General features: G+C 33.8%; 1 protein-coding gene across 1 annotated transcript in view; it reads right to left on the bottom strand.

The window, feature by feature from the left end:
• KCNQ5 (potassium voltage-gated channel subfamily Q member 5) overlaps positions 1–13,607 on the bottom strand; it is a 664,755-nt gene that overhangs the window by 458,560 nt on the left and 192,588 nt on the right. The gene's annotated exons all lie outside the window — the stretch shown is intronic.

Here is a 13,607-nt window from a genome sequence, read left to right as displayed (position 1 = left end):
TTATTAGATTCAAATGAGAAGACACTTCTGACCAAGGTGGCAGAGAGAAGCCAGGTCCTGTGCTAAGGTCTCTTCATATTCCTTCATATATAATATAAAACAAACCTCTTAAAGGAAATTCAATCGACAAAACTCTGAACGAGAAGCTAGGAGAAGAACAACTACCTCAAAGTCTGTCTTCATGGACTGTGGGTGAGCCTGGCAGGGAAGAGAACAAAGAGCCAGTTGGGGTGAAGTGAGAGCCAGACTAACCTAAAATCAGCCCTGGAGGCTTTCGCTGTGGGAATCACTCCGAGGAATAACTGGAGAATGGAGGTGTTGTTGGTGGGACTGAGGTCTAGGGCTTACCGGAAGGGCTGAAGGGTGAGTTCCAGCCTCTAGCATCCCCTACTGGCTGGAAGGAGTTATTAAACTCAATGAGAAAAGCCTCTAGCACCACCCTACTGGCCCTCCCACTTGGAGTTAGTAAACCCAATGAGCCTCTGGGGATCCCCAACACCAAACCTCTGTGAACAACCCCCACCCCCAACACAAGATCTTAGGAAAATGAAGAAAGGCCATTGGAAAGGGGGGAGTCCATAGAACAATTCCAAGAATGAAAAGACCCTAACTCAGAGAGATGTAGAGACTCTGAGGAGAATATGATTTGGTCTCCAGCAAAGAAACACCTCCTTGAAGAAATCAGGAAGGAGTTTAAAAATAAATTGGAAAATTTGGGAAAAGAAACCCAAGAGAAGATTAACACCTTGCAACAAGAAAGCAAATACTTAGAAAATGCAATTGGACAAATGCAAAAAGAAAATAATCCTCTCAAAATCTCAGTCTAATGGAAAACTGTTTCAAAAATATAATTGACCAATTGGAAAAGAAATTGCGAAGGGTAAATGAAGAAAATTCTTCTGTAAAAAAAAAGAATGGAGTCTATGGAAACCAATGACTTCATGAAGAATCTGTTAAACAAAACCAAAAAATTGAAAAAAGTAGAAGAAAATGTAAAATACCTCATCAGCAAAACCACTGATCTCATGAATAGATTGAGGAGAAACAACCTAAGAATTATTGGTCTTCCTAAAAACACTGAAGAGAAAAAAAAAAGCCTGGACTCAATATTACAGGATTTAGGAATGGAAAACTGCCCTGATATCATGGAACCAGAAAAACAGTTACTGAAAGAATACATTGATCCCCTCTGGAAAGGGATCCCAAAATGAAAATGCCAAGGAATATGGTGGTCAAATTCCCTAACTATCAGATAAAAGAGAAAATCCTGCAAGCAGCCTGAAAGAAACAATTTAAATACCAAGGAGCCACAGTAAGGATACACAAGACCTGGCAGCATCAATATTAAGGGATTGAAGAGCCTGGAATGCAATATTCCAAAAAACAAGGGAGCTTGGAATGCAGCCAAGAATTCATTATCTGGCAAGACTAAGCCTTCTCTTCCAGGGCAGAAGATGGACATTTGGACATGCAATGAAATAGGAAACTTCCAACTTTTCTTGATGAAAAGATCAGAGCTTAATAGAAAATTTGGGCTTCAAACAGGAGACTTAAGAGACAAATGAAAATGTTAAAAAAAAAAGGCAAGTGTTTAAAAAAAGAAAAAAAAACATTTTCCAATAAGATGAAACTGGCTATATCACTACCTGGGAGAAAGACTTTAATAACTCTAGAAAACTGTAACTGTATTAGAGAGAATTTAATTACCCAGAAGAGATGGACACTCATGACTTATTCAAGAAACTGCTATCTAATAAGATGAAACTGGCTATACACTTACCTGGGAGAAAGACTCTGATAACTCTAAATAATTGTAATTCTATTAGAGATAATATACTGATCCAGAACTGATGGACACTCCTGACCTTTCTGTGAATCAGATAGAATGATTTAAAAACAATACCTTCTTAAAAAGGGGAATAGTAAAGAAATAGGAGGATGGAGGAGACTGAATGGGGTAAATCACATTACATTAAGAGGTACAAAGGACCTATTGCAATAGAGAGGGAGAAGGGAGGAGTGAGAACCCTCTGAATCTTACTCTCATCAAATTGGCTTAAAATTAACATACATACAATCAGTTAAGTTAAGAAACTTATCTTACCTTTAAAGTGTTAAAAGGGGAAAGGGGGAGGGGGAGGAAAGGGGGGACCAACAGAAGGAAGGGAAGGAAGAAGGGGCAAAGAGAAAGGGGAAAAGGGGGGTTTGAATAGAGGAGGGCAAACACACTGAAGGTGGGGGTATTCAGAAACAAAATACTAGGGAATATGGATAAAGGGAAAAGGGGGAAAATACAAACAGAGGGAAGATACCATGGAGGGGCAATAAAAAGTTAGTAATTATAACTTTGAATGTGAATGGGATGAACTCTCCCTTAAAATGTAAGCAAATAGCAGGTGGATTAAAAACCAGAATCCTATAATTTTTTTAGGTGTTTTGCAAGGCAAATGGGGTTAAGTGGCTTGCCCAAGGCCACACAGCTAGGTAATTATTAAGTGTCTGAGACCAGATTTAAACCCAGGTACTCTTGGCTCCAAGGCAGAATCCTATAATTCTTAGAGGAGAAATTGAAGAAGTTACAGGGAAACATAGACAGCAAAACTCTACTAGTGTGAGACCTCAACCTCCAGCTCTCAGATTTAGATAACTCTAATCATAAAATAAACGAGGAAGTTAAGGGGGGGTAAATAGAATCTTAGAAAACCTAGACTTGAAAGATATATGGAGGAAATTGAATGGGAATAGAAAGGAATATATACTTTCTTTTCTGAAGTATATGGCACTTACACAAAAATTGGCAATATATTAGGACATAAAAACCTAATAACCAATTGCAGAAAGGCAGAAATAGTGAATACATCTTTCTCAGATTATAAAATCACATGAAATATTGGGCCAGGGAGATATAGAACCAAAGCTAATTGGAAATGAAATATTCTCATTTTAAATATTGAGTGGATTAAACAACAAATTAGAGAAAGAATTAATTATTTTGTTCTAGATAATGAAAATCAAACATTTAAGGAACAACTCATTCCAATTCTTTATAAACTCTTTGGGAAAATAAGGGAAGATGGAACTCTGCCTAACTCTTTCTATGACAGCAATATGATGCTGATACCTAAACCAGGAAGAGTTAAAACAGAGGAAGAAAATTATAGACCTATCTCCCTGATGAATATAGATGCGAAAATCTTAAATAAAATCTTAGCAAAATGGTAATAACAAGTTATCACTAGGATAATACATTATGAACAAGTAGGATTTATCCCAGGAATGCAGGGTTGGTTCAATATTAGGAAAACTGTCAAGTATAATTAATTTTATCAATAACAAACCTGTCAGAAATCATATGATTTTATCAATAGATGCTGGAAAAGCTTTTGACAAAATATAGCATCCATTCCTAATAACACTAGAGAGCATAGGAATAAATGGATTGTTCCTTAGAATAATAAGCAGTATCTATCTGAAACCATCAACATGCATTATATGCAATGGGAATAGGCTAGAGGCATTTCCAATAAGATCAGGGGTGAAACAAGTATGCCCATTATCACCACTACTATGTAAGTGGTGATAAGAAATGTTAGCTTCAGTAATGAGAAGAAAAAGAAATTGATGGAATTTGAATAGGAAAGGACTCTCACTCTTTGCATAAGACATGATGGTATACCTAGAGAATCCCAAAAAGTCATCGAAAAAACTACTAGGAAATAATTAGCAACTTTAGCAATGTCTCAGGTGACAAAATAAACTCTCATAAATTCTTAGTATTTCTATATCTGACTAGCAAAATGCAGCAGAAAGAGCTAGAAAGAGAAATCCCATTCAAATGAACTTCAAACAATATAAAATGCCTGGGAGTCTACCTCCTAAGGCAGACTCAGAAACTTTTTGAAAATAATTACAAAACAGTTCTCACACAAATAAAATCAGATTTAAATAACTGGGCAAATATCAACTACTCATGAATAGTCCAAGCAAATATACTAAAAAGGACAATTACACCAAAGTTAAACTACTTGTTTACTGCCCTACCAATCAAAATTCCAAAGAATTACTTTAATGAATTAGAAAAAAATTGTAAATAAATACATATGTAGAAATAAGAAGTTGAGAATCTTTGGGGATTTAATGAAAAAAGTGCAAAAGAAGGTGGCTTAGCCCTATCAGATCTAAAATTATATTATAAAGCATGAGTCATCAAAACTAGCTGGTATTGTCTAAGAAATAGAGTGGTAGATCAGTGGAATAGACTAGGTGCAATAGCAGGAATTGATTGTTTGATAAACCCAATGAGTCCAGCTATTGGGATAAAAACTCTTTCTTTCATTACAGACTGTTGGGAAAATTGGAAGTTAGTATGGCAGAAACTTGGATTAGACCAACAACACCTCACACCCTATACCAAGGTAAGATCAAAATGGATACAGGATCTAACCATAAAAAACAATATTATAAGCAAACTAGGAGATCAATGAGTAGTTTACCTGTCAGATCTATGGAAAGGGAAGCAGTTTATGACCAAGGAAGAGATTAAGAACATCATTAAAAATAAACTAAACTATTTTGATTAGATTAAATTAAAAAGCTTTGGGGTGGCTAGGTGGCATAGTGGATAAAACACTCCAGTCTCAGAGACTTAATAATTACCTAGCTGTGTGGCCTTGAGCAAGCCACTTAACCCCATTTGCCTTGCAAAAATCTAAGAAAAAATCAATTAAAAAGCCTTTTCACAGATAAAACCACTGTAACCAAGATCAAAATAAATGTAGTAAATTGGGAAATAATTTTTACAACTAGTATTTCTGACCAAGGACTCATTTCTAAAATATACAGAGAACTGAGTCAAATGTAAAAAAAAAAAAAAGAGAAGTCATTCCCCAATTGACAAATGGTCAAAGGATATGCAAAGGCAATTTCCAGATGAAATCAAAGTGATCTATAGTCATATGAAAAATTGCTCTAAATCACTACTTATTAGAGAAATGCAAATTAATGCATCTCTGAGGTACTACCTCACATCTCTCAGACTGACCAACATGACCAGAAAGGACAATGATCAATGTTGGAAGGGTTGTGAGAAATCTGGGACACTAATACATTGTTGGTGGAGCTGTGAGCTCATCCAACCTTTCTGGAGAGCAATTTGGAATTATCCCCAAAAGGCAACAAAAATGCACATACCCTACTGGGTCCATACCCTGAAGAGATTATGAAAAAGGGTAAAACATCACTTGTACAAAAATATTTATAGCAGCTCTTTGGTGGCAAAGAATTGGAAATTAAGTGAATATCCCTCAATTGGGGAATGGCTTAATAAACTGTGGTATATGTATGTGATGGAACATTATTGTTCTATTAGAAGCCTAGGAAGGATGGTAATTCAGGGAAGCTTGGAAGGATGTGCATGAACTGATGCTGAGCAAGATAAGCAGAACCAGAAAAACACTGTACATCCTAATAGCAAGATGGACTTGCTTATACCAATAGGGCAACAATCTGGCAAAATTTTGGGGTATCTTCAACAGAGAATGCCATCTATATCCAGAAAAAGAATTGTGGAGTTTGAACAAAGACCAGAGACTATTACCTTTAATTTAAAATGTTATTTTATTATGTAATTTTCTTATATCTCTTACTTTATGTTTTTCCTTAAGGATATGATTTCTCTCTCATCACATTTGACTTACACCAATGCATACCATGGAAATAATCTAAAGACTATGTTTTGTGGGGGATGGGGGGAGAGAAACAAGATTAGGAGGAAAATTGTAAAATTCAAAAATAAAACCTTTATAAAAAAAGAATCAAATGAGAAAGCCCATGTGACGTGCTTTGCAAGCCTTAAAGTGTTAAATATTAGCTATTATTATGTCAAAGTTGTAGGAGATGTCTTCAAAGATGGAACAGAGATAACCATTAAATGATATTCAGATTTGCAATATCAAATGACGCACAAACAGGGAGATATGATCAGTAAAAGTGTTGACCAATCTCATGAAGAAGGTATATTGAAAAACCCAAATATAGAAAGAATTCTATATCGATGGTGAGGACCTTCAGATGCTACTGTTTGCTGAAGCCACGGTACCAGTTGCATCAAGTCCCTAAATAAGAGTATTCTGTAACAACTTGGAAGTATTAACCTAACTCTATAGAGAGGAAAAACCTAGTAGATAAAAAATGCCTTTTATTCAGACCATGATACATAGTTGGATATGCAAATTATAAAGATCATTCCTTATTACTTATATCTTTAATAGTTGCGAATGCACAATGATCTTGGTCCACTTTTAAACAGGAGAAAAATAACAGACTAGATTGTCATTGAGACTATTTCATTTAATAACTGTTTCTCCCTAAAACATTGACCTAGTTTTTTTTTTAGGTCTTTAACATTAGCATTCCATATAACCTCCAATGAACTAAAGCCAAGAAACATTCAAAGAAAACAGTCCATGGTGCATGTCAACTGAATTATACTGAAGAACTATAAAGAAAAATGTAAAAGTGCAAAAAATGATGGGATGTACTGGAGCTATCTCATACCGGTTTGGGAAAACATAATATAACATTTTCACTGAGAGCATCTCCAACTCAGAAACTTGCAAACCCTACAAAGGGGACTTGATTTCTTGTTTAGTTTAATGTCTAGACTTAAGAAAATAATAGAAAAAATGTAAACAATGCAGATAAAATTTAAATATATATTGAGTTTACTTTCCTTACCTCCTATTTCCAAAGTCAGTTGTTAAATATTTACCAGCATCTCACCACTATGCTGATTGTATAACAAGAGAGAGGGACAGTCAGTGGGCAGCAAAACATATTTCATTGGGATCCATCCAAAGCAAAAAAGTATGCAAAACATTCCCCCAGACATTGGATGAACCTCTTGTGGCAAATCTATGTGAAACCATTACAAAAGCTTATAAAGATAGGCTTGCAGGTATGATTGGTCATAGGTACTGTTAGAGAGAATGACCATGTCAATGAAATCATAGAGCCCTGGAATAAAAATTATTTCACCTTTATAATGCCAAGAATTTGACAATTGTATTTTAAATAAATAAGACTATAAACACATGTGCAAAAGACTTAATCCTCATTCTCTATTTAAGCATTCCTCTCTATAGATATAAGTAGAAAGTGAACATTTGCACTAATCTTTATCTTCATGGCTCCTGTTGCCATAATTTGAATTAAATACTCTCTCTCTCTCTCTCTCTCTCTCTATATATATATATATATAGGTGTCACTGATTGCCAACTACTAAGTAGAACGTTGACTTTCCTAACATCAAAATCATATTAATAGAATTTCATTAATTTCCTTTTACCCTCTTCTCACTGTATACCATATACCAAACATCAATTGTAATCTTTTAGGTACTGAAAGCTATACAGGAAAGCTTTGTATTGACTTTGGGTGTCTTATATGATAGAATGTTATTTCTTTTGTAAATATTGAAATGTATGTATATTCATGTGTGTACCTCATTCTAAAAGACTGCAATAGAATTTTTTGGCACTTCAAACAAAATCTTCTTTAGTCATGATAATTCACTGATGACTTATGTAGAATTAGTCTTTAACCTGAAAACATTTCTGGCTTTACTGCCCACTATCACATATTCCCTAAATACATATGGATAATCTTTTAGTTTTGAATTTGCTGAAATGGCCTTGAAATAGAGACATTAATTACATGCTTAGTCAGAGACAATGTAATGAGGCTCCTTTGCCAGAGTAATTGGAACCCTGCAGTTATGCTCTCCCAGTTATTATAGGGCAGCAACAAGTTTCAAAGCACACAGAACAATTTGGGCAGGTTGAATGTGATGGCATCCTCAAAAATCATTTCAGAGAATAGTTCACCTATCTTTAAATTAATATTTTACTGTTCTAGTTCTCAACAGCATGATTGCAAACAACAAAACATAATAATTTTCATCATGTTTATTTTAAGTTCCATTTCATTCAAAAGTTGATTTCTTTACAGGAAACACAGAAGACAAATGGCTGATTCTAGAATCCTGTAAAAGCAGGACAACTTCAGTATATATATACATATGTGTATGTATGTATATATATATATATATATATATATATATATATATATATATATTTACTGAGTTTTTAAAAGGTCAATGGATCATGTGACAAATTATCCCCTGAAAACAAGTAAAAAATAATGAGATTTTAGGAAAAATTTGAAAAATCCTGAGCAACATTTTCAAAAAATAGAGAGAACCTAAGAAAAAAGTAGGAAAAGGAAAAGAGCCTAAAAGACAAAAGAATTCCAGAAATGGAATTCACAGCTTCGATATAATTATAGAATCTCTTATGTGTTAAGCTAAAAAATTGTGAATTATAAATGTTTAGAATTATAAAATTTCTTTCTTGAGAATTTCAATTTGCACAGTTCATTATATCTATTCTCTTTCCCTGTGAAGACACCCTGCAGGTGGTTCTGCTGTTCTCTGAATGACTGCTTTTCCAGAAACACTATCCATTAAGAAACCTATCCAGGAGTCATTTGATAAGACACCAGAAGCTAGAGAAAGATGACCTTGGAGGACAACTGGAAATTTTCTCAGGCGCCAGTACTTTTCACACTTTCCCAGTTTGTGTGTAGGAGGGTTTTGTATTCAGAGGGTTGGAGGAAATAGAAATTAGGAAGAGAGGATTTCCGAGATGAGGGGAGAAGGGGGAAAAAAGAACAATCTGGGTTTTGTAATTTCTTGAAACTCAGCCTAGTCCCTAAACTTCATGGGAAAGTATTCCTCATTGGCTTTGCAGACATAGACCTTTCCTTATATACATCTTGCTGAAGTATGAGCCTTGGCTTAGAATCCTCTCTGTACATTCCAAGTAAATCTGAGCTTAAATTTGCCTTGTCTTTTAAAGTTTACAAATCTCATTGCTCAAAACAGCCTAAAGAAGTAGATTTATGCTAATTTCTATAAGGAGCATTTCTTTGAGACTAACAACTTTATCACCTTTCTGATGTTATTTGATGCTGTGTATGGAAGACAAGTGACTTTTTCTCAATCTCCCATATTTTAAGAATTCTTTCAGTCATCATATGGATATATACATAGATTACTTACACAAAAGAAGACATTTATACAAGTTACTTTTTATATTTAATCAATTATTTACACTATACCAAACTTATTTCTTGAAATTGACAGCATCATATCTAAGTTGTCTAAAACACAATCAACACAGATAATGAACAAAAATAAATTAATCTAACAGTAAAACTCTCCTAGCCACTGAGAAAATATTATTATTATTGGATATAAATCCAAACTTCAATGAACAGTAGGATAAACTAGGTTGCTCATATAGATTCTGATCATATGATCCTATATTTGAAGGTTCTTTTTCCTTATTTTGGTCTTTATTCCACATGGGCTATTTCTTTCTCCATTCCCCTTAATTATGCTATTTGCATTTATTTTTGACAAACTCTTTATCTCTCTCCTTAACTATCTTCTCCCCAATTAATTAATACTAATTTAGAAAAAGAAAGAAAAAAAAACACTTGTAATACACACACATAATCCAGAAAAAAAAATTTCCTATACAAGCCACATCTAAAATTGTAAGTCTCATTTTGCATTTTAAGTCAATTATCTTTTGCGGAACTCCTGGTGTCAAATCTCCCTACACTGATATAGATAAGTAATTGTATTGTTTTAAGAATCCAAAATTCACTTCTATTTAAAGTAACCTTCTAATGAATTTCAGAAAGATTTGGAAATGATCAAGACAAAATGAATCTAGACAAGTTCAGTCTAGTTTTGCATTTTATTTGAACACTGCAGGGATCCCCTCATCCCGGTACTATTCATCTCTTCTTGTGTGCTGGGTTCCATCCAAGTTCATTATAAAATGTCCCTTTGTGAAATGCAAGTACATTCCGTTCACTGCTTTTTCCCCCAACGTGTTCTTTCTGCCCAACTTCCAAAAAAATAAAACCCTACATTTTTCAGGGGGAAAATGCTTATTAAATCTTATTAGGTTCCCTCAGATGTATTTAAGTACTTGACATCTTGCAACCATTACAGGTTTGTCCTTTAATGTGTCCCCCACTACTTACAGAAAAGTAAATTGTGTTATTGAACTAATTGAAAATATATGACTTAATTCTCTTGCTATTAATTTTTTCACTGTATTAATCATTATCATTGAAGTTAAGCAGATTTCTCATTTTAAGATGCTTTCCCATCACACTGGAGACCTAATAACCCACAGCTTTAGTTCAATTAAATAAACTTTTCTTAGGCAACTACCTACACAGAACTGAATTAAGAAACAGGGAATATAATGATGAATTAGACAAGGATCATTCCATAGGGAATTATTCCCCTATGGGGGAATGAGAGGAATTAAAACAAAAATAACATTATATATATATATATATATATATATATATATATATATATATATATATATATATATTTATAATAGCAAAAAAAGAAAAATACACAAATAACTACCATAAAAATTAAATAGGTACCAAAGGGAGGAACAGTGAAGAAGATTTTTACAGTTTTGACAAGAAAAAGAAAACTTCTTTCTCAGGGTATCAAGAAAATTTAGATGACCTATGAGATCATTCCAAGTTTTAAATGGATGATTCTGTTTTTCCAAATTGCTTTCATTTTAAAGTTTCTTGAAATTCTGCCTATGAGAAGAGTATCTAAGTGGGGGGAGGAGAGAAATGGAGGAATAAATTTTTTTCATTCTTTTGGGTAAATTTGAAATATCTTGATTTTTTTTAAAGATGCTTCTTTCAAGCTTTAAGTTAAAAATTAACAAAGACTTTTCTCACTTAAAAAAAAGAAATATCTGTTTTGGTATCTATGGGTAAGACTTCTAAAAGAATGAAGAGAAAGATCCACGTAGGTTGTTGAGGGACAAGTATTTTCATTTGCACATGTCTGAGCTATAACACCCATTTTCATTAGGTTAGTCATTTCTTTAGGTAGGGATTAGCAGTACTTAGAATCTCAACCTTTTTAAAATATTACATAGTTGGAATTTTTAAAAAATTGATAGTTATGGAGTAGTGAAGTATTCTCTCTGGAAAGAGCCAAAATTTTTGCCTCTTTTTTTGCACATTGACCCTCCACAAAAAGAAAAAAAGATAAAGTAGAAGCCTTAGCAATGAACTTCAAGGTCAAATGAATGATTTCATTTAAACTCTGTCAGGGATATTTGATGAGTTTGTGGGTTTAAATCATGGCTCTGTGACTTAGTAACTGTATGATCTGGATCACATTACTTAAACTCATTTGTAAGAGGGAAGAAGGAAACACATATATTTTAATCACCTAGGCATGGTGCTAAGCATGTTTTAAGTATTATCTCATTTTATCTGTAAAGAAAAAATAAGTGTCAAACTAGACAGTTTCTAAGGTCCATTCCAGCTCTAAATCTATAAATTCCTAAAGGAGATGGCACTTGTGTTTGGCTTTGATGTGTGGGCAGAATTCGAACAGGTAGAGTTTGGGGAAAGAGTTGTAACATATAGATAATGCTATGAGTAAAGATATGGAGATCGGGAAGCATCAAAAAAAGCTGGGAGAAAGCTGAATAATCCAGTTTGGTTAAAGCATTAAAATCTTAACACGAAAGAAAATGCTTAGAGATAAAACTGGAAAAGTTGATTAGAATCAGAGTGCCAAGCTAAGGAGGTTGGCACTAGCAAAAATTGAAAGTTTCTGAGCAGAGGAGTGATAGAATCAGAACTGTGTATTAGAAAGATTATTGCTCTATGGGATGGCTTGAAGTGGGAGAGATTACAACAAAGGGGACACCTTAGGTGTCAATAGCAATATTCTAGGGGAGAATTAACAAGGGTCTGAACTGTGCATTATTAACAGTAGGAATAGAAAACATAAAAGAAACATTGTGAACATAGAACCCACAGACTTTTAAACCTAATTAGTTAAAGAGCCTAAGGGGAGAGAGAGAGAGAGAGAGAGAGAGAGAGAGAGAGAGAGAGAGAGAGAGAGAGAGAGAGAGAGAGAGAGAGAGAGAGAAGTCAAGCATGAATGCAATTTTAAATTTGGTTGACTAGAAGAATTATGATAACATTGACAGAGTTTAGGAGGTTCATGGCAGATTTTAGGGAAATGGTGATGGCTTTGGACATATTGGACTTATGGGTCTAGAGGAACATCTGTATAGAAAAGTTTGTTGGAAATTTCAGTCTAGATTGTGGCTAAAAGCACAGATGTAAAAAATCAAAGAATTAGCACAATATAGTGAAAAGAGATGGCAAAGAAATAGAGAGTTCTAGGCAGCCAACAGATGTCAATTCTAATCACAGGTTGGCCATGAATTGCAGGTCCACAAACAAATTTATTAGACTTCAATTTCCTCATCTGAAAAACAAAGGGATTAGACTACATGATTTCTGAAGTCCCTTCCATATCTCTGAAATGCTATTTCTATTTAGGAATCAAATAAAAACAAAGGATACATTTTTTTTAAATGCACAGGACATTACTTCCCCAAGTATTTCAAAAATGGGAAATGAATCCAAATGATAGAGACCCAGAAGTGGAAAAAAATATTTTATGGAAAACATTTTGATAGCAGAAGAAAAAAAGCATAATTTCTTTAACATGACTGTTAATTTCATGTATATCTATTAATGAAAATTATCTAATATTAGAGCTCAAGTATTATATTAGAAAGTTTACAGAATTTAAGTTTATTGGATTGACATTTTGTATTTTAAAATTTAATTAAGAACTTTAAAAAATAGAAGTCCTTAGGAACTGGTCATTAATAATGATAACCATCAACTGCATAGCTTTTAAATTATAACCACTAAATTTTTTTGTAAGTTCAAGTAGTCCCTGACATATATGTGCAACTTAACCACAACCAATCTCAAAGAATTCTGAAGCCACTGGGAATTCATTCTCCTTCCCTTTTAATTTTCCTAATTTTTGCAATCCTTCCCAAAACCCAAGACTTATGGACCCTCCCCTCAGTGTGCCCATTTGGTCTTGTGCTAGTTGGACAGGGTCTAGAGCTATGGCATGCATTGTTAAGAGGGAAGATAAAAAAAGAAACAAGAAAGCTTAGTTCAATCATAGTTCCTTTATTCCTTCAAACTACAAAATTCTATAACTGTAATGGTTGTGAATAATTCTCATAAATTATTTGAATATGAAAAATGAAAAAAATGAATTTGGACTTGGAAAATGATAAACTTGTTTTTGGGGAAAATAGTATATGCCATATAGATCCCTAAGATTATTTTTTAATATGGATTATTTGTTCCTTAAGTTCTACTCTTTTTTTGACCACACTCTCTTCAATGATTAAAAGCAAGGGTAGACTGGTAAATATTTAACTACTGCTTTGCTAGGGAATCTTCAGATGGTAGAAACTATTTCTATTAATTCAGGCTGGCAACCTATAAGTAATGTGTGGCTTAAGAAAACTATATCTGTGGCAAGGAGGGATTGCGATTTGCCCACATAACTCAGTCCTTTATGATCTAGAAACTATTCTATACTACCTCTTAATGTCAGGTTTTATGCACAAAAAGTAATATTATTAACCTA

Source organism: Macrotis lagotis, chromosome 5 (genome assembly GCF_037893015.1).
Source record: "Macrotis lagotis isolate mMagLag1 chromosome 5, bilby.v1.9.chrom.fasta, whole genome shotgun sequence".
NCBI classification, from domain to species: Eukaryota; Metazoa; Chordata; class Mammalia; order Peramelemorphia; family Peramelidae; genus Macrotis; species Macrotis lagotis.
The sequence above is the reverse complement of the archived record's forward strand: the minus strand, read 5'-3'. Positions and strand labels throughout refer to the sequence as shown.